General features: G+C 40.5%; 1 long non-coding RNA gene across 14 annotated transcripts in view; it reads left to right on the forward strand.

The window, feature by feature from the left end:
- LOC110480127 (uncharacterized) overlaps positions 1 to 21,267 on the forward strand; it is a 183,054-nt gene that overhangs the window by 157,717 nt on the left and 4,070 nt on the right. For 4 of the 14 annotated variants that reach the window (XR_014952449.1, XR_014952443.1, XR_014952448.1 and 1 more), the window contains 3 exons: positions 10,070 to 10,115; positions 14,682 to 17,846; positions 19,447 to 20,250. This is a non-coding gene — a long non-coding RNA (uncharacterized LOC110480127). Of the gene's footprint in view, positions 1 to 10,069; positions 10,116 to 14,681; positions 17,862 to 18,271; positions 20,251 to 21,267 lie in introns of all 14 variants that reach the window. The other 10 variants (XR_014952444.1, XR_014952453.1, XR_014952454.1 and 7 more) reach the window with 8 other exon arrangements.

The raw sequence follows: 21,267 nt of genomic DNA on the forward strand, positions 1-21,267 counted from the left end.
TAAAAAGGAGACCCAGGTTGATTTTTTTTTTTTGCTGTTTTATTATTTTAAGAAGGGAGCATATTCACACACACCTGGCCCACACTGGCACCACACAGAGGCACACAGAAGCTCCTGTAACCTCCCTTCATCACATCTCACCTGAGCAACCCAGCACAGCACTGCCAGCTCTCACAGGGCTTGCTCCAACACACAGCAAAAATGAAAGCACAAGTCCAGTGCATTTGTCCCTTGTCTCAGAGTGTACATTTGTTTCATGTCCATGAGTTTCAGTCAGGCACAGCTTTCTGGTGAGCAAGGACCATGTCCTGGAGTTGGTTTATGAGGCAACATGCACTGTCCCACTTGGTTGTGTTTACTAATCTGTGGGAAATGTGTTTGTGGCACTGCTGCTGCTGCCTTGGAAGGGAGAGCGTACGCATGGCATGCCTCAGCAGTAATTACCAGATTCATGTGGGATGCAAGGAACAGCGTGTTAGGGGATTGCAACAGTAATAAGACACAGAGATGATACTGATTCTATTACACTGCAAATGCATGCATATAATAACCATGGTTGTAGGAGGAGGAACAAGGATTTAAAAAAAAAAAAATAGTAGTTTCAGCTTTTTATTTAGGAACAAAAGTCCTGATTTCTCAGCATGTCTGAAGTGTTTTATAATCCCTTCAATTAAAAACAGAGTTCAAAAGAACAGCTTTTTTCCTCCACCTGTTTTAAGGCCTTTATATTTTATATATTGAATGGAGGAACATTTCCAGTCTATGACTATCTGGGAACCTCCAGGGATGAAAGGCCAGGAGGCAGGTTGGTACAGCAGCCCATGAGGGCTTGGGTAAACTCAAGGTTATGCCTGATTTGTAAGCATTGTGGAGGTCCCAAATATTTAGCTGTGTTCCCTCAATGCTCCTTTTTGTGCAAAGTCATGAAGTCTCAATACAGATGCATAGATTATGAGACTTAATAGAACCATTGTGGCTTTTGAATCTTGCATAACCACCCAAGCCATCAGCTAAATTTGAATTAATTCCTGTTCAAATTAGATCATACTTCATAGGAAAAAGAAAAAAAAAAATTGAAACCCAATAACATAGCCAGGCATATTTTAGGAGTTGCCTATGGTGAAAATCTGCCATCGTGTTTGGTAAATTGTTCTGATGGGTTTCATCCCCCACAGGTAAAAGCCTGGGCTTTCTCTACAACTCTGCATCTAACTGTCTTCACTTTGAAATGTTTATCCTTGTAATATCCTTGTCTGCTGGCTTAAGAGCCCTTAATTATCCCCTACCTGTTTCCCGTGGGGACACTCCCAGACAGCTGCAGAGCAAGTATGAACTGAATACTTGCCTGGTAGCAGCCTTAACCTGCTTCAAGCACTCTGTTAGCCCTGTGCTCTTCCATATACCAGTGCAGCTCTTGTCTGTGTGGTCCTGAAGCCACCACTTTATCTGTCTGCTGGCAGGGGAACAAAAAGCCAGACCACAGCATGAAGCATAAGCACATAAAATTTGGCACAGATCATTACCCTTCCTGCCTAGTGCACATCATGCTGTTGTCCTTCTGGGAGAGTAAATATCAAGGAGAAGAAAAAGTCTGGAAAAATGTGGAGATAATTTACTTTCTTCACATTATATCTGCAGGTGGATGCTAAACACTACTTACATGACTTTACCTATCAGTTTTTCTGGGTTTGCTTCTCTGTATATAAGTGAAGGAACAAATATATGCACCAAGTCTGATGGAATAAAGAAATGAAGGCAGCAAGAAACAAAGCAAAACCTCTGTGAACTGGATAGAGGGCAGGATATAAGTTTTACTGATCATTAGAATCTATTAAAGTAGCCTGGATGTTGCTGGTAAGTAAAGAAGTGTTTATTCATATAGTATAAGTAGAAGCCAATATTGCTTTCTGTGAACACAACATGATGGCTGATCACTAAAACAATAGGAATTTGTAAATGTAGGTATTTGCTGATCTTATATGTTCCTCATCCTATAATCCTGAACTGCATATGAGATGCCTACTCCATGTAAGCTTTCAGGGTTCTGGGATAATCATCACTGCTTTTCAACAAGTACCTTGTATTCTTGCTTTCTCTGTGCATATGTGTGTCTCTTTGTAGTTGGAGATATTCTACTTCCATAACTATGGAAGCCTTTTTTGGAGTCTTTCCTATACTGCAAAGTGAATTTTTGAGCCTCACTTAAAAGGAATTCTTAAGGAAATAAACAGTTTCCAGATTTAGCAGTGTATGCAAAATAATTGTTACTTGTAATCCAGGGTTTTATGTCATCCACCAGCCCTGGGAAGTGCTGAAAAGGACAGGATGAAAGAGTCTCTGTCTTCCACTTTCTTTGGGCAAGGAATGAGCTGGGGATGGTGAAGGAGGGTGAGCAGGAGAGGCAGGGAGGCAGCCTGTGCCCTCTGTGGCCCTGTGTCCATCCTGGGCTGCCCAGCAACATCTGGAGCCACCCCTGCCAAGAGGCAGAGGAGGGAGACCTTTGGGATGAAGCCTCGGTGGAAGGAGAGCTGCTGGAGGAGGCAGTCTGAGGGCAGAGGGGCACTCCAGGGTGGTGTCTACTGAGTGGCCTTTGGCTGGCAATCAGTGATTGCCTGTGCCATCAACTGTAAGCAATTTCTCTGGCTTCCAGATGTGCTTTTTAGCTCCATTTCTCCCAACCATGCAAACATATGGAGAGCTGGCCTACTTCAGAATAATGTTCACTGACACTTCATGACTACCTATTGTATAAATGAAGGAATTTAATGAACTATGACTTAAAATCAGTGTGCTTTCTAACTCTTCCCTCAGTTTTTGCTTCCTGACCAAGGTTATGCATTTTTGAGACCCGTTATCTAACTGTAACATGATTTTTTGTAAGGAGACTACATCATGATTTGTTTCAATATATCTGGGGTAATCTGTTTTATAACAGCACAGTGTGATTCTACCCTGGTGGTACAAACTGCAGCAGCAGAACTACCAGTTTCTGATTTTTTGTACCATTAATCCTGACTGTCTTAAGAAGAGAGTTTAATGTGTTTTAATGACAGTAATATTGGTTTCAGCAGGAAATGTGAGAGAAGCTGTCTTTCAGAAGGCATCCCTGGTAGCCTGTGCTTTGGGGAGACTGACAGACTCACCACTGTGCAATTAAGAATTGATCATTAGTTTAGATTTAGCCCAGTTTTTTTTTCTTTCTTGCCTAGCAGAACAAATATCCACTCCCTTAGTACACTCACACCTTTTATCACAGGACCCAGCAAAGCACTCTGAGACAATTAATATTTATGGATGTCTCCATCCTATTCAGGAAAGTAGCATGTCTGATCCAAAGCCCTTTGGTGTCAGTGGAAGGACTCCGACTGATTTCAGTGGTATTTGGATCAGATCTTTGAACAAATGCTTAGCTTCAAAGCTGGCACTTAGGTTTTATCGAGTGGTTTAAATATTTTTGGAAGTGCTTTGTTTCATCATGTCAATGGGTCTTTTTCTCTGATAGGAACAATGAGATGAATCTTCCTGATGATAGATATTCTGTACTGGCATTGCTGAGCAACAAGAACAAAAAAAACCAAAAACAAACAAAACAATAAACAAAACAAGAGAAGTGTGAGGTTTTATTTTCCCATCCTTAAAAAATAATGGATCTATTATTTATTGTGTTTCAAATTTATTGTGTCTACAGTAAATTATACCACTACCATTTACAAGTATATTTTTTTTCTGCTGTCCTGAGAATCATAATCTATGTGTTACATACGGTGAATGTTTTTAACTGGAAATGTCCCATCATGCAAGCACAAGTGCACACAAGTGGTTTTAGTGATTTGGAGAGTCTTGTTTAAATTATTGTGTCTTCTTGCCTGACTTCAGTGGACAGGGGGCTCATATTTGCATAATGCAGTTGATGTATGGGTATGATGAACGTTCACTGTTGAAAGTCTGGTGAGCTGATGTGAGATTTTTCCTTTTAGTTTTTAATAGTAAAAGGAACATAACGAAATCTCTCCATATCATCATTTTTATGGCAGTGAAGTTGAAAGAATACAAATTCCACTGTGCTAATGGCATATCTAGAAATATGTGAGGAGCAGGAGCAATGGGTGAAATTCAGTCCTGGGCAGAGGGCCAGCCTACAGTGATTCATCATGAAAGCCCACAATTAAGACCTCAAAACAGGGCTTAAGTGAGACTTCAGTGCCCTATGCCTTGAGCTGGCTTTCTGCAATAGTGGGAGAAAGTTCCTCCAAATTAATTATTCATCATAAATAATGCATTCTATTAGTTTAGCCTATTTTTCTTGATTCCGTGAATTTATTTAATTGAAATTACTCACCAAATAATTTCTATGAATAATCATGGCCTGAGGATTATTTTTGAGCAGTTCATGGTGAGCATTTCATATTCCACACTCAGAATGAGAGCTGTGTCATTGAGTTGTCATTATGCACAGAGGTCACACAGTTCTGGTTTTGCTTCAGAAAAAAAATGAGATGAGTAGAAAAAAACCGGCATTTTTTAAGACTCCATGTGTTCCCAAAAGATCCTTCCATTAAGTTCTTTCCATGAGATGTTTATGAATAGTTGTCCACTGAAGAAAGAATTGGGTAATCATTGGCTCTTGTTTTTCACCTGGTTTCTAAGAGGAATTCTGTAGGTCTAAGAGGTCTAATTTCTAAGAGGTAATTCTGCACGTGCACAGGGTGTGTGCATGTCTGCCTGTCAGTCAAGGTCCCTCTTCCCTTCACAAAATTTTAAACTAAATCTGCTGAAAGGTGCTGCTCTGAGTGATTTTAGTTTCCCACTTCTTCGGCGCATAAGTGACTGAGGATTGTCCCAAGTGGGTGGGAAATTTCAGTCTGGCCTGGCTGAGCCAGGTCTGGCTGAGCTGGAGCTCATTTCCATGCAGCCAGGGGGGTGGATAATTCAGCAGGGGTTTGGCTGCTGCTGAGCAGTGTTCCCACAGCCTCAGGGCTGTCTCTCCATCCTTCTGCCCTCTCCGGTGGGCTGGGGAGGAGGAGGGTCCTGGGCACACAGCCAGGGTAGCTGGCCCCATGGCCAAAGGGATATTCCAAAACATGTGGTGTCTGCTCAGCACTAAAAGTTAAGAGAAGGAGGAGATGCCACTTGTTACAAGGCTGTTCGTTTCCTGGAGCAACCACTAATGAAGACCTACATCCCAGGAAGTGGCTGGACAGTACCTGCTGAGAATAAATCTTTTGTTTTCCTTTGCTTCCATGTGCAGCCTGTCGCTTTGCTTTAGTAAACTGCTTTTGCTTTTGTCTTGACCCGCATGTTTTCCCAGTGATAAAAAAATTAATTGTCTGAGAATTAAATACTTCAGTTTTTGAATAAAGAAAAACACTCCCTGCTTTTCTGCACTCTTTTCCACATCACTCTAGCCAGAAACTTCACTGTCTCTGAGCAGTAATCATTTACCTGAAAAATACCCTGTAATATTTGTCTTGTGGAGGCTGGTTGTATACATGCTGACTTTGAAGCATGATGTATAACTGCAAGTGGTGTGAAAAGAAATTGATGAGACAATTAGAACTTGTGAGAATGGTGGCTGCATTAATTTGTTAGGGAGAATCACTTATAAAGTATTTCAAATTCCACAGAAACCTTAAAATTTATTTGGCATCTGAAGTAGCTCCCTGAGTTGTTATTGCACAAAGCACAATATAAACACACATGAAATCCTGACCTAGACTTCAGCCACAGACAAATCTCCCTTCATGAGGGCTTCATGAGGTCAGGATTCCAGCTGGCTTCTTCCCTGGGGAGTTACACACAGACATAAAAATCTTGAGTATATAGTACAATGTTTTATAGTGAGATGTAGGTGCTTGGGTAGAAAATAGGCATACTCAGAATCTCATCTGTTATGGACAGTGGTCAAACTCTGATGGTGCTTAAAACTGCTTGATGTCAAAATTTCTAACAATTTCTAACAACCTGGCCTTGGAGTTGCTTTCCTGGCTGTCCTCAGAACCATCTCTGGCCTGATAGACTCGTTCCAAAGCAAATCAGAAATATGCCAAATGTGCACATGAACTGAAAGGACAATAGGAAGGGAAGGAGTTAGCTAGAATTGGATCTGGATGCTGAAGATATTTAATCGTCTGCTTTCCAGCCTAAGTGCCAGGGGAGGGTAGGGGACACCTGAATTTGTGGAATAGTCTTTGGATGAGTGTGTGCCCAAATCCTGCACAGCATGGACCTTGTTCTTTGTGCGGTGCCTTTCCAGCCCATGAGATTCCATGTGAAGTGGAACAGCTTTGGCCTCAATATGAAGTGTGTATGCATTCCATAGCTCTTGTGGCATTTCTTTCCATTCCAAAGCATATAATTTTTGAACAACTGTCTGTCCTTTCTATGGCCTCTTTTTTATCATCTATTAGTCTTTTTCCTGTAAAGCAATAAAATCCTTTGCACAGCAGGAGACTTTTATGTCCACTGTGTGCCTGAGCAGGAAGTAAAGCTGGGAGGAGAAGAAGATAGCTCAGTTAGCCTTGGTAATCAACTGTGCCTTGGAATCTGGAAATTCCATTTGCACACATATTTGCTCAGAGTGTTTTTGCTTTACAACCACTACACTGGTTAGCATTTGCGCTTTCTGATTGGAAATATTGTTGCTTTTGCACACAGAAGTGTTTGGCTTTATTGTTTCTAGCTGGTGTTACTGATGCACTTAGAATTCTGAGCTGAGGTCCCTCCTTTTCATCTATTTGCCTATGACCTGTCTAGTGATCCAGATCATCTCAGGTATGAGCACTTCAGTACCTTCTTTTTTTGAGATGTGTCTTTCAGAAGCCTCTCTTGCCTCATGACCACTACCTTTGTCTTTTGACTTTTTTTGTAGTAATACAAATATCTTAAATATCTTTTCTTTTGACAGAATACTTAAACATCAACAGCTAACAGGTGTCTTTCAGCAAATCACAGCTTACACAGTACCTGTAGCAGAATTGGGCTCATGGCAGATGCACTGCACCTACGAGTTTTTCACCCCAAAAATTCTACTTGTTATTTTTTATCCTTTATCCTTTCTGCTATTAAAATTTGTATTCAGTATTAGTATTTTGATACCACAGGAACATCTGATAACATGAGTCATGAACCAGCCCTCATTGTTGTATTCTTGGCTGTTTTGCTTATCTCTTTCTTTCTCCTCTAGAGTGCAAGTATAACTGTGAGGAGGGGGTCGTATCATTTTTGTTCTATACCTTTAGATCTTTTGTAATATGAAGGCTTAGACCTAGAATTATAATTGTGTGGGATGCTGTATGCATAAGCAGAATGACAGCACTTGCCAGGTAGCTTACAATGATGCAGTGAGAATTTTGCTATTTTTTAAACTGAATGTGGACATAAAAGATGCACCTATCTCTGAAAGATGATAGGTACAATTAGATTGACAACTTGTATGTCAGCCTTCTTGTTGGTGTCATTTAAAATTGCTGAAATGCAGTGCTGCCACTCCCTCCCTTCTTCCATTCCCTGAAATGAGGCTTATACTGGAAATGCTGACAAGACCCTTATCATTTGAGATGGCACCATGCACTGCTTTAAATACTGGTTATAAATGTTAATGCGTTATCTGAATGATATTTTCTCCACATGTAGGCAGCTCAGGATAGAGTCTCAGTAATAAATTTAACGAGTTCAGGGGGAAGGTGCAGTATGCTTATGTGAGTATTACAATGATTGGCATTTTTCCAAACAGCATACGATAAGTGGTGCAATTTTATTTTCAAAGTTTAATCAATAAAGAGCTCTCTGATATTGCCATGTATTTTGCAAATAGATGCTTCCTTGGGATGACAGCAAAACAACTTCTGTTTCATGGTGTGTTTACACTTAGGGTTTAATCAATCTGCTTTAGTGATTGTAATAAATTTTCATATTCCAAAAATTAAATAGGGGCTATAAAATAATTATGCTTCATGGTGGCATCCTCTTGCTGCTAGCCTGGGTCATCTGGCTTCACAAATTATGAAAAGAGCTCAAAGTCCATCACTGTGACAATTATAAGAGCACGGGCTGTGTACCAGTTTATTCTCATTTATTGTAAAACCACAACAGCTGTTGTAGAGGAAATTGAGGTGGATCTTCAAAAGCTTAAGAAGGACTTTATGAATGTCTTGTGCTGGCTTTTGGGAATGAATTTCCTATCAGATAAGAGGAGGCAGAAATGACCCTCACATTACACTGCAGCCTCCCCTGTAATTTTGATCCACATCGGTCACAGAAGTGGCTGAAGCTCCTTCTGTGTGAGCTCAGTAGTCCAAACTCCCCAGTGTGGCTCCTTCAGCGAGCCCAGCACCAGCACGGGCACTCCCCAGGGAGGCTGAGAGGAGTAGAGCATCCCTGGCCTTTTTTGGGACTTTTCAAACCAGCACAGAGGACTTTGGGGGATTCCCACTGCTCTGGGTGAGCTTTGTTCTTGCTGAGCAGAGCCTCATGGGCTGTGTCTCTCTAGTTCTTGGAAACAACAGTAGCCCTGGACAGCTGAAATTGGAAGATTATTTGAAGGCTGACCATGTCCACATGGAGCCGTGGTGGCAGCCCAGCTTGCCCTCCCTATTGCAGCAGAAATCCCTGCTGGTCCCACAGGAGCAATCCCAGGGAAGGCTGCCTGGAGCAGAGTCAATGATTGATTGGATGTGGCAGCAGAAGGACACACGCCATGAACTCGGAGATAACCTTGGGCAGGGAATTCTCCCTGTCACTCTCATCCTCTCTGATAAAAACACCGTAACTGGTAGGCATTTGGGAACTGAGGAAGCTTGAGCCTTTCAGGTGATTTAACCTGAATGTAGCAGAGTGCCACGAGCACTGAGGCAGAACCTCCAGAGATGGCAGTGGGAGATCTGTGCCAGGCACCACTGCAGGGAATGACCCGCTGGGATCCTGATCTCAACACAGAAATTCCTCCAGAGCCGTGAGGGGTTTTGGCAGGCTGACAACAGCGTAAGATCAGGGTGTACGTGTGCTCTGCATACCTGATGAGTTGTTGTAGATGCCTGTGAAGAAAAATTGGTCTTTGAATATTTGTTTTTAACACTTTTTACTTGCAGCAGGAAGACACTGTTTCAACATCAAGATATTGAAGCTTCAGCTGGAGTTCCACTTATATTCATACAAATATTCAAGGGAATGTCCTAGAGACAGCAAAGTGGTTTTACTAATTTTAATACAATTATGTTTTGTGATATATGTATGTGTGTGAGCTCTGTGTGTGCAAATATCTACATATAAGTATGTACATCTGTTTGTTTAAATAACAGGTGTTGTGCTTTGCTGTCTCCTAACCAACACCAATTCCCGCGCTGCCTTTGTAAATGTGCTGCAATGGCTGATTCTTTTGCATTCTTTGTGCTATCTTAGCTTATGCTGAATAGCAGCTTTAATTGGGATGGCTGAGCTCAGTGATTTGCCTTTGGAATTGGACACTTTTCAATGCAAAGAGAGGGTACCACAGACTGACTCTTCTGCCTTTATCTTCAATCAAAACTCCATTAAATCAGACCTATAGTTGGTAGCATTCTCCCTGGAACATTCTCCCTTGCATTGAAATCCATGGGAAAGGCTAGAGTCTTTGTTTTTAAGGTTAATTAGGTCCTGAAAAGAATTAACTGGATTTGTTTTCTCTATTTTTTTTATCCTATTTTTAGGAAACTTTTTAATTACCTGCATCTTTGTTGGTATATTCAGATACACTTTTTCCCTTTATAGGAAAATTTTTATGTACTTTTGAATTTATTAAAAGCCATTTTGATAGACAGATTCTAATTCTCATTTTAAACAAAAATGAGCATAGTGCTTGACATTGTGTTAAAATATTTTATAAGATATTACTATATATTAATGTGAGTTGTATTTTTGTTTAACTGACTGCTAACATTATTCACTGCTTAAGCACTAAATGTGAATTTGATTTTCAGTTGGCTACACTGTTTTTGGAAAATAAAGGGACAAATAGTTTAGGGCATAACCATTCAAAAATTCTGTGGTGAGGGTGGCAGTTTCAGAAACCAATTTTTTTAAATTTTATTTTCAGGTTCCCATAATGAATCTGCTGTGAACCCCACTACTGATTCAGAAAGGTAAATATTCTCCTTTGGCTTTTGGCTGCATGAAAACATTTCTGTATCAATATGATAACAATAGTTAAATGACCTGCCTGTGGGCCAGCAAAAAAATCCCCTCTATGCCCCTAAAGAGGGTTCCCAAAGCCTGCCTAACACTGACAGCAGAGAAAGTCTCCTTGTAGAAGACCATGCAAGGTTTGAGGCAGGAGAAAACTGTTGGCAGGAGTCAGACTCATAACTCTCCTCTTTTTCTTACTGAAAATAGAGCTATTTATCATGCTTACCCTTCAATGTCAATATACATGAAGAATAGAATGTGTTGTAGGAGGGAGGAGGGAGATATCATCTTGTTCTTTTACTCAATTTTAGATGAATTGATTTTGCAGGGGAGTAAATTTGTATTTGTAGTCCTCCTCCCCATTCCAGGTTTCCTTGTGTTGCGTTCACTTCCACCCCTTTCTCCCACATCTCTTCAGAAAATAACTGAGTTCTCAGTTATTTTCAGTGCAATTCAGTTCTCTTAACCCTTAGCAATAATCCAGGCAGCAGAGGTTTTGAGCAAGTTCAAGAAAGGCCGTGTAATGTCAGCATAATAACATGGCTCTTCTCATTCTAATGGCATTCCTTGTTCCTTGTTAGATTAAAGACGTTTTCTGTGACTTTTTTCCTGTTGCTGTACAACACACTTCAGTCACAAAATGGCAATGCTCTCCATGGACTGCAGGATTTTCTTCTTGATTCTTTTCTTCTGTTCTTATGATCTCTTTTTTCTCATCTTAGCTCTGGCTCTTGGTTTTATATCTGCCATACTGAATGTAAAATGCTTGGAAAAAGCAAGAATGAACAGAGACTGACAAGGCAGACTTCTGATCAATCATGTCACACCAAAAAATAGTAGTAAAAATAGCAGTCAGACTGGAAGAGGCACAGAGGAGGGACTGCTGTGGGAATGCTGAAGAAAAGTGGGGTAAACTCCAGTTTTAGAGTGTGGTTTGGAGATCCCACTCTTCTGTCATGTCTGATACCCACAAATTTTCCTGTTACTGACCCTCAAAGCTACAGTGTAGTGATTCCCAACAGGGCAAGGGCAGTCAAGGAGAAGCTACTGTAAAAACACAGGTCCTTGTGTTTTTCTTAGTGTTTCAGTGCTCTATTTGCATGACCACCCACCGGTTTCAGCACTAATGACCCGCTGGAGGTGCTGAATTTATGAATGAATGAAGCCATGCTTCATGTCAGTCAAGCTTAGCTACAGAAATTATTGGGACCATTACTAGATCTTGGAGTTTTACTTGTCCATCCCAGCTGAGTTTCACTCTTATGAAATACACTGAGGCATTTCATACCTGCTGTCACCTTAGAGTCCTTCAATACAGCCTCATTTGGTGCTGCTTCAGGCATCCAAGAACATCTGGAGAGTCTCTGATTTCAGCCAGCTTGCAGAACATCCTCAAATCCTGCTCTCATAGCTTTGGGGTGCTGCAGTGTCAAAGCAAGCAGGAATCAGTTGTCACAAACAGGCACAAGCAGATTAACTGGAGGTGCAAAGCATTGAGGTATGATTGTGCACATTTAACTAGTGAATTTTAATGGATTAAAATTCATGGATTCCCCTGTGGCTTTGAAATTACCAACAAAACAAACTGCTGGGCTTATCTGACATTCAGTGCAGAACTACATTTGGTATCTGTGCTCAGGAACCTTGACAATGGCTCAGAAGCCCCTTGCTCTGAGCAGGGGGAAGCACAGAATAGGGTTGTCATTGCTCCAAGTGTAACTATCCAGTGAAAGTTTCCTTGATGACATTGGCAGCAGAACACAAGAGCACAAGCCCAATCTCCTTTGAAAGATAATTTGTTTTTGCAGATGTTGGAAAACAAGTTAGTTATTTGTTGTTTGGATTCCATACAAGGGAGGGTCTGATAAGGAGTTGCTTTTATGCTAAGAAAGTCAAGATGTTTTATGTGATTGCTTAGAGTCAGGAGAAAGCTGGATTAACAGACCTTAGCAAATAATGGACCTAAAGCCATCCTTTTCTGGCACCTCCCAAAAACAGTATTTTACCTTGCTAACTGGCAAAATGCCATCTGAGCAGGCCAGCTGAGGCAGGCAGACAAATACTGTGGCTGGGTTCATCTAACATGTTTTTTGAGGTCAAATCTCCTGGAAGGCAGTGTAGCAGAGGTGCTGTGTCCTGAGTTTCTGAGGCTTCACCTGCTAATTGGATAGACTGTCTCCGCCTTAGTGCTGATCAGAGTTAATGCCCAAGATCAAAAGATAGCTCAATGAAGATAAATTTGCAGCATGAGAGAATTTGTCATGTATTTAAGTTACTGAAATACAGAATAAGCAGAGCACTGGTATTTTGTAGGTGTGTGTAAGAGTGTTGATCCTGAGACACTCATGGAATCTGAACAGTTGGACATGGGGTTTAAAGAAAATTAAGTCCTAATTTGTGTTTGATCTAAAAATGATCTCACATCCCTAGAACATAGGACTTTCTGATTGCTGTGGAATCTTTCCACCACCAGAAGACATTGTAAAACTGTTTATAAACTGGGACAAAACTGGTTCTGCAGGTCATATTCTGTGATACAGGGAATTCTAACTGCAACAAATCAGAGGTACTCCTGCCACACAGGTGTAGGAATGGGGAAGCACAGTGTTTGGAATACTATTCCTTCTTTTCCAGTAGTCAGCCAAGTTTTTCCAAACCCCTTTCTTGCTATTCAGACACTTTGGGACATATGGCAGATGAAGGCTTTTGAAATAGAGTGAAATCTGACCTGGAATCATAGGGGAGCTTTCTTTAAACCAGGTATATTTATACACACACTTCCTACACCAACAACATCCCTTTCGCCCATAGGAAAATAAATGTTTTCTCTAAATTTGCAGCCAGCACACCCTGTTTGCATGTATTACTCTTTCAGGGCATCAAACAGTGATCAGCAGGCTAAGGCTAGAGGGGACTAAAACTTTCTGTTGCAGAAAACATTCTCATGGGGTGAAAGACAGCAAGGAAACATGGAGACTGCCGAGGAGGTCTGTACACGTAGTGCTCACCATCCTCTGAAGGGCAGAAGAATGGTTCTGCAGAGAATGAGAGCCACTGTTTGAGGTAGCTGGAGCCAAGCTAGGGCCCAGCAGGAGCATGTTGTGGTGTGTGTGTTCTGGCTGTGATGCCACCGAGATCACAGCCCATCCCAGAGTTTGTGTGGCCTCCTGTTTGTCCCCTGTAGTGCACAGGCACACACTGCAGATCACTGTGAACCAGCCAGCACCAGGCTTTGCACCCTGCCCAGACACTCCTGTCCAGCAGCAGGGCAGCTGCAACAGAGGCCAAACAGCCCCAGAAGGACTTCTTGGCTGAATTTAGGGACAGACACTTTCTCAGTGGCTCAGACACCTGCCCCAGCACTTTGGTGATGCTGTCCTGCACTCAGGCAGGTGTGTGAGCCCTGCTGCCTGTTGGTGTGGTGTTTTCAGGTGTACCAAGAGCACAGGATTTAGCAGAACCATGACCTGAGGCCTTGGGGCAGCTCTCATTAGCAGCAGGCTCAGCCCCTGGCTCTGCCTGGTGCATATTAATGACTTGTTTTCATCCTTCCAGGCCATGAGAACAGTCCCCAATGCTGCATCCTCAGCCACTCCTCCCATGGGGTGCCCGGGGTGCTGGGGCAGCACCCAGGGGACATCAGAGGTTTTAGTGGGTTACAGGTGACCCCATGTACAAGGGGAAAAAAGGGAAACTATCACTTGTTCAGAAGACTGCACAGGACTTATGACAAGGAAGATTTTGCTGGTTTTTTCTCTTAGTGTCCAGGCACTTCTTCACAAGTTCTCTGCTGCCTCGGGTTGAGACAGGATGCCCTTTATGCTGGCAATATGATGCTATGGAGCTGGCAGCCTTCCTTTTGCACAGCCCCACACTAAATGCAGGGCAAGCAGGCAGGGGAAAATAAATCTGAAAAGGGAGAAGGTTGTGCTGTTCTCATTTCTCTTCTGCTCTTTTCCTCAGGTCTTTTGCCATGCTATAAATGCAGGTAAAAGCCTCCAGTCCCAATGAGCAAAATGAAGAGAGCCATGGGCGCAGGCAGTGCATATCTACTCTCATTTCTCTTTTCTTTATTCTAGTAATCCAGACAAGACTTGCATGTTTTCTGCTCTATTCTTTGGGTCAAGAATACACTGGTTAATAGCCAATTATTTCATACCCTAAGGAAATTTTGGGAAAGAAGTTCCTGGGAAGAGTCAGCTTGTTTTGGGAAATGAGACTAATATTCAGTGAGATATTTCCCTTTGCTCTCCTTTGCAATACTGTCCCATCTCAGCACACGGCTGAATTTATTGCTGTAATAGCTGTGATACAGATAAAGCATAATCATTTCCCAGAGTAGGTTTTTGGTTTTTTTCTTGTTTTTCACAAAAAGTGAAGTCTTAGCCAGGACACTACAGCAAAAATTTCAATTAGGTAATTAAATTCTACTTATTAAAAAATCCCCTTTAAAATCTGTCCCAAACTACTGGTTGCTTTTCCTTTGAGCACATTTAAAGGGTGAATTCACTTTAAATTCACAGCTTTCCAAATTCTGAAGACTGCTGAAATTTTCCTGGACTGCTTAAACCAGAATGTGCAGTTCCAGCTGAGATATCTAAAGGTACATTCTTGCATGTTTAATTGTTGTTGTTCGTATTCTTCTTTAGATGCAACTCATGTAAACTTAACCTATGACTAGAAGTAAACAAAATTATTTGCATAGGAAAAACAAGCATTATTTAAAACTATTTTTTAGTATAAGTAGCATAGAGCATGAGTAAATTCAATTTGTATATCAAGGGCTGTTTTACATGTACAAAAATCCAATAGTGAAAAAATAGGCTGAAAGATAATCTGAGGCGAACAGTCTGGAAGAGCAACCCAGAACAGATGATCCACAGTATAAATGACTGCAATTTATTTTTTTAATTTACTTGTGCTACTTTATTATTGTTTATTCATTTGATAGATGGCATTTAATTTCCGTTTGAGAGCTTCAGGATGAGTGTTTGATGCTAATGGTTGGAATTTACTCCTGGGCAGAAAGCCAAGGTGCCACAGCCATGTTCCAGTGATGCCCTCCAAGCTGTGTTTAAGTGGCCTTCTGCTGCCCTTGGGGTATGTTTTACACAGGAAGCTGAAAGCCTAATGCAGGCCTGCAGCTCACTTGCTGGGCAACAGAAAGATGGTTTTCCCTCTCTCCTGGTCTCTGCAGCAAGAAAATCAAATTATTGGATTACTGGCCCTTCGATTGTGCTCAGCACAAATAGTTCAAAATCCATTGTGGTGGAGACCTTTGAGATGAAATGTAAATGGATACAGAAAACAAATGTATTAAATTGGTCTAATATGTCAATAGTGTGCTATTACCTGATTAAGTGAAATGGCTATGACTGCTCTTCTAAACAGCCTGATGTATGTAAGACATCTGCTAGACTGGCCACAGGAAAAAAAACCCAATGAACCAATAAACCAAAAAAGGCACCCACAGGAGCCTACTAGAGGCATAAATTAATGCAGATTTTCTTTCCTTGCTTATTTTTATTTCAGGAAAAGAAAATCAAAGCAAGTAGATCGATCTTGTGCAGGGTTAAATTGCAATTACCCAGGGATCTGTGCAGCACATGAAATATTTGGGCTGATAGATAAGAACCTGACTGCTTTGTTCTACATATACCTCTGTATGCATTGGATTGAACTTTGAATTTCCTTCTTTCTGCCATTTTTTTTTTACTTGCACATGTGTTTTATGAATTTATTTAGGTCTAATTCCTATTTGTTACAGTGTATTTTTAAGACATAATATCAGCTAAGACTGGGAGAAGCATCTGATGGATTTTAAACTACCTTATTGTAATTTTTATGCATATTCACACATACATATCATGATTCAAATGTTATTTCATTGTGAAGAATAAATAGGTCCACAGGAAAGTGTAGGTGAGGTAAATTCGTGTACTTTTCACAGTGGAGAAAACTTTAACAACCAAGGATTCGATTCTTCCATTTTATATTAGGCTAGTTTGTCTACAAGTTTCTTGTTAAAATTTTTATCTTACTGTCCTTTTGCATTCATGTCTCCATAGAGCAATAAATAGTTATTGAAACGTAGTTGTTACTGTCAGTGTCACTGTTACTGTGTTTGAATTTCTTTCACTCCACAGTTTTGATGAAATCAGAGTAGCTCTTGTGTGTGAGTGAATTTTTTGCTGGCCAAATATGTGAGCATGTATTCTAATGACTTGGGTTTCAGATAGAGCCTCCAAAACTGACTAATAAAATGCCCATTAAACTAGAGGCTGAGATATATTTTTGTAGCTTGTTGAGATTCTAGCACATACTGCAATTCATAAGATAATAAATGTGAAATGGATTTGATGCTTACCCACCTGAACATTTCTGAGTTAAAAAAATAAAAGATTGATAGACAGCGCCGTCTCTTTTTTACAACTAATAAGCTTCTAGCTCATTAAGTTATTACATGCCATTCCTCATCTAACAAATAGAATCCATAATTCAGTTTTTCCCAGAGTTGCACATTCTTTAAGTCTACAGACTAAATCACCAGAGCACATTTTGTCAATAAAGCTTCTGTTTGGTGGGGGAAGGAGGGGGCAGTTAAGTAAAGTAATATGAAATGCAATCCATTCTTGGTGTCAGAGGTCATTTATTTGCTTCAATATTGCTTTTATTCTATTAATACATTCACTAAATAATGATTATTATTGAAAGTCCATGGTTATTCACTGCATTATATTTAAAATGTTTTACATTTTGTTGCAGGCTCTTACACTTGGGAATCTTTAGTGTAATCTTGAGAAGTAAACTGTGCTTTTGCAATGAATTCTTGACAATGTATTAGTTCAGCTCTGCCTTTACTGAGGGATAAAGGCTTTCTTCTATGAGCAGTGGGAAAGCCACAGAGGCAAACAAAAAACTAGCCATGTTCTGCAGCCCTGAACCAAAGACTTGTCACTTCCTGAGCCAGAGCTGCCCAGCACAGATGCAGGCAGCCAATGACACCTTCAGCATGGAAAGTTAGATGGGATTAATTTGTGTTCTAAACCAAGGTTCCAGCACTGCTCTTCTCACCAGAGCTTGAAGAGGGATTGCTGTGCTCTGTGTTGAGTATAATATATACTATCTATTTGTAGAAAATACAACCTGTGATAAAATGCTTGCCTAGGGAGTGGGATAGAGTGGTCCAGGCTCTTCGCAGCTTGCAGTGATTTAAACCCATTTTTGCTGTCCAGAGAAACAGGCAATCATGAGAAGGGGAGAAAAAAGCAGTGTGCCCTGCTCTCCCAGCCCTGGAATTTTGGGTGGGTGCTCTGAAAAGGGTCCCCCAAGGCTGTAGGTGATGTACCCCATGAGAAGCACTCCCTAAGGAGGGGGTGAGGCTGGGAGCAGGGCAAAGTGGCTGCCCCACAGCATGTGTAGTTCTGCTTTGGGGTGGGCTGGGATAACATTGCATTACCTGCCTTGGGGAGGTGTTGCTCTAACCCTGGGGAGGCTCAGAACCTGACTTCTTCCCTTGTCTGCCCCTACTTTGATTAAAACTTGCCTTTTTTCTTGCAGTGGAATCTAGAGTTGTGAGCAGTTGTCATTTTCACCAGAGGGAGAAGAAGCATTCCCTGCCCCAAAGTGTCCAGGGGGTTTATGGTTCAATTTCCCCAGGCATCCAGGAATTAATGTCACCTCTACAGGTGATGAATGTTGGGGTTAGTCTGAGTAAGGAGGGGAATGAAGGAGGGTAGCACTGAGCAGGAATATTCAAGCCTGCACACTGCTGGGAGGAGGTGTAGAGTAACATTTAACCAGTCCAGATCTGCCCAAAATGCTCTGAACTCACTATTATTGTACTTTAATATGGACTAGTACTTCTCATTCTATTTTCAGTTAACAAATATACAGGTGATTGTTGCAACTGAAGGATGATGGTGTCCTTGGAAAGCACTACTTTAAAATGTAATGCTGTAACATGGTGCTAAGACAACAGTGTAATGGGGTTACTGCTCATGCCAATTACTGAATGTGAATTATAAATGAGAGAACAATGGGAAACATTATTTCAATGGAAAATATAATAAATGAAGAGAAGCCAAGAGTCTCTAATTGATCCTTTCCCCAGAGATCACTCAGAGCTGCTGTCATGGTGCAAAATCCATCTCTGAAGAAGATGCAGTTCCAGTGTGTCCAGTTTCTGCAGTGGTCCCTGACAACTCCAGCAGAGCAGGCACCTCTAGACCCACACTGCTGACACCCCTGGCCTTGAAACCTTGCTCAGGATATATCCTGCCTTCCAAAATGGGAATTGTGCTGCTGAGGCTGCATTAGCATCCTTAGCTAAGCTCTGAAAGGAAGGCTCTCTAGACCATCATGGAAATGAAAGAGTCAACAATGTTTTTCTTTACCAAATCATTTATAAAATCTGATTTTTCTAGATAGCTAGATAAGGAAATATTCAGAATTCTGATGGAGTTTCCTAACCCACTGTCACTCTTGTCTGTGACTGTAGCCTGTGTAATTTAATTAGCCATTTATTAGTTTTGTACTTAAATAGCAATGAGCTGAAAGCACTGAAAATATTCACAATAACCAGAAAAGCAGACTGGTAACGGAGGGTCTTCTGTAACTTCTGACACCTCCTGAGAGGCCCTTACACTAAATTTATACAGGACTTTTGAGCTCTTGCTTTATGTTTAAATAAATAAATAAAATAATTTTATTATCTTTAAGCTTGTTGCTTTTTTTTATCAAGAAAAATTTAATGAGAAAGTTTAGGTCATCAGTGTTACATTTTCTAATAATTAGGTGAAAGTGATTTTTCTTCTGTGTGCAGTTTTTGTTATCAGGCACTCCTGAACTAGTGGGTAGCATCCACAAATGGTGCTGCCCTGCTTTAATCTCTCCAAAAAACAAAAAAGAAAGTCTAAGTAGTTATTGACTATAGCATTTACATTGTGTGGAAACAAGTAAAATTACATTTAAGAGCTGCATGTTGTTTCTGTAATTCCAGAACTGGAATAGATATGCTCAGCCTTTCTGCTATAGCGCATACTCTTTCAGCAACAAGAACATTTATGGTTCAAAATAACATATTTGACAGGATAAATGCGTTAGTGGAAGCATAAATTAAGTTAGTGGATGTGACCAGATCACTTGGTCACATCCACTAACTTAAGCATGTGGTTTTGCTCATTGTTATAAAAACCAAACCAAACCAAATTTTCATTCCTGGCCAAACCAACATTCATTCCTGGCCCACTGGCTATTTTTTCATCCTGGTTGTTTTTTATTTTGCAGGCCTATAAAATGCTGCTACAGAAGTCACTTTTTTCCCTACCGAGTGAATAAATTACAAGTCCTGGAGCAGCGCTTGGTGTGCTGTAACTCTTGGCTATAACATCTATGAGATATGTTTAAACTGAATGATCCATGCTCAGAGGAGTGATGGTTTCTTTTCTAGCCCTCTTGTTATTGCAGACAGTACCATTGAAATAGACCATGAAGACAAAGGTAAGTTCACCATATTCTCATCTTTCCTGGAGTTGCAGTTGCACTTTTTTCTCTGCTGTGGGACACCTCACACATTCAGGACTAGCTAAGTCTTGTTTTGTGTGTTTTTTTTTTTTCCTCCAGTCTATATTTTGAATTATAAAACTATGATAATTTCTAGAAAAGTTCATACTCTCTTTGAAGCAAATACAACCTTCAAACTCATATGTAACCTACACGTATAAAAACCACTTTGAAATATGTTATTATTCCTTCCAGTGGTTTTTTCTCCTTCTGCACAGAAAATGTTTTTCCACTTCCAGGGAGACTCTTCTATTCCTACCTACCTCTTATATACTCAGTCACCTTGTAAACGCAGAGCATTATTGTACAGAAGAAGCTTTTTCACAGACTCCATGACTTTGACAATTACACTTATTGTAATTTTTTCATCTCTCCTGTCCTTCTTGACAGATCCTGCAAGATTATTTTATCCATTATGTGACCTTCTTACTTGACATTCCTTTGCCATTGCTCTGAATCCAGGCACAAAGAGCTGAAGAAGGCTGGGATGTAGAGGAAGGGGGAGGCCAGGATTGCTACCCAGAGCAGGTGTGCCTGGGCAGGTCTGGGCTCTAACACTGCCAAGAGAATTGCACAGCATATTATTTAAATGCTAAAGAATCACACACGTGCTCACACCCTCCTCATGGGTTAAAATCTCTTTCATTCATAGTAGCAAGGTGAAATATAACCCTTCCTTCTATTCATCCTGGAAGATGTGGTTTAAAATCCCCTCTCTCAATACCCCCAGCCCCCATTCCAGACTTTACTGGGTTTCTACTTGTGAGTAGTATGCTTTACAATTTTACTGTTTTCATGCATTTAAATATAATGTCTGTCTAGATACTAATTTTATTTTCCTGATTAATTTATTCTCCAGATTCTCTGGCCTTCAGTCAATGCACTGAGTGATTAAATTATTATCCCAGTAATGAGATTTGACACAATCTATGCCAGTTACCTGTGTGACCTGCTAAGTAGGTTAATTGGCAACCCTGAATAATTATCACCCACCTCATCTTTCTGACTGTGAGTCTGACAATAAATGAAACATAAAATGCTGAAAATTACACACCATTTTTAATTTCAACTTCTGAATTGTTTCAAAGAAACCTTTTACCTAGTATCTTATTAATAAAATGCAGCAATTGAAAAAAATACCCTGTGAACATACTGGTTTTATTTCTACGTATATGTTTGCTTTCGTGTTTCAGCACAGCTTCCTAGAGTAAAAAGAACTCTGTGGCATAATAGATGAACAGGTCCCTATATTCTGTAAATTGCTTATATAAGTGAATTGTTGCATCCTCAGATACACTGCTCAAAAGCGAGAAAATTCAAGAAGTCAAAGTGATATTTGTGGTGACATTGCAAGAATTATGTTCTAATGCTTTTCTGTGAAACCTTGAGAACTAGAAATTACCTTTATTGTTTAATGAAAGCTGTGATCCTTCTATTCCCATTTCCCAGGAAAAAGAATTAAGAAAAATAAATATGGTACCTGGTGGTGCTGACTTGTATCGTGTATCTAATCTTATCTACTTTGTTCATTTCTAAAAATCCAGG

This window comes from Lonchura striata, chromosome 4A (assembly GCF_050655825.1).
Source record: "Lonchura striata isolate lonStrDom1 chromosome 4A, ASM5065582v1, whole genome shotgun sequence".
Taxonomy (NCBI): Eukaryota; Metazoa; Chordata; class Aves; order Passeriformes; family Estrildidae; genus Lonchura; species Lonchura striata.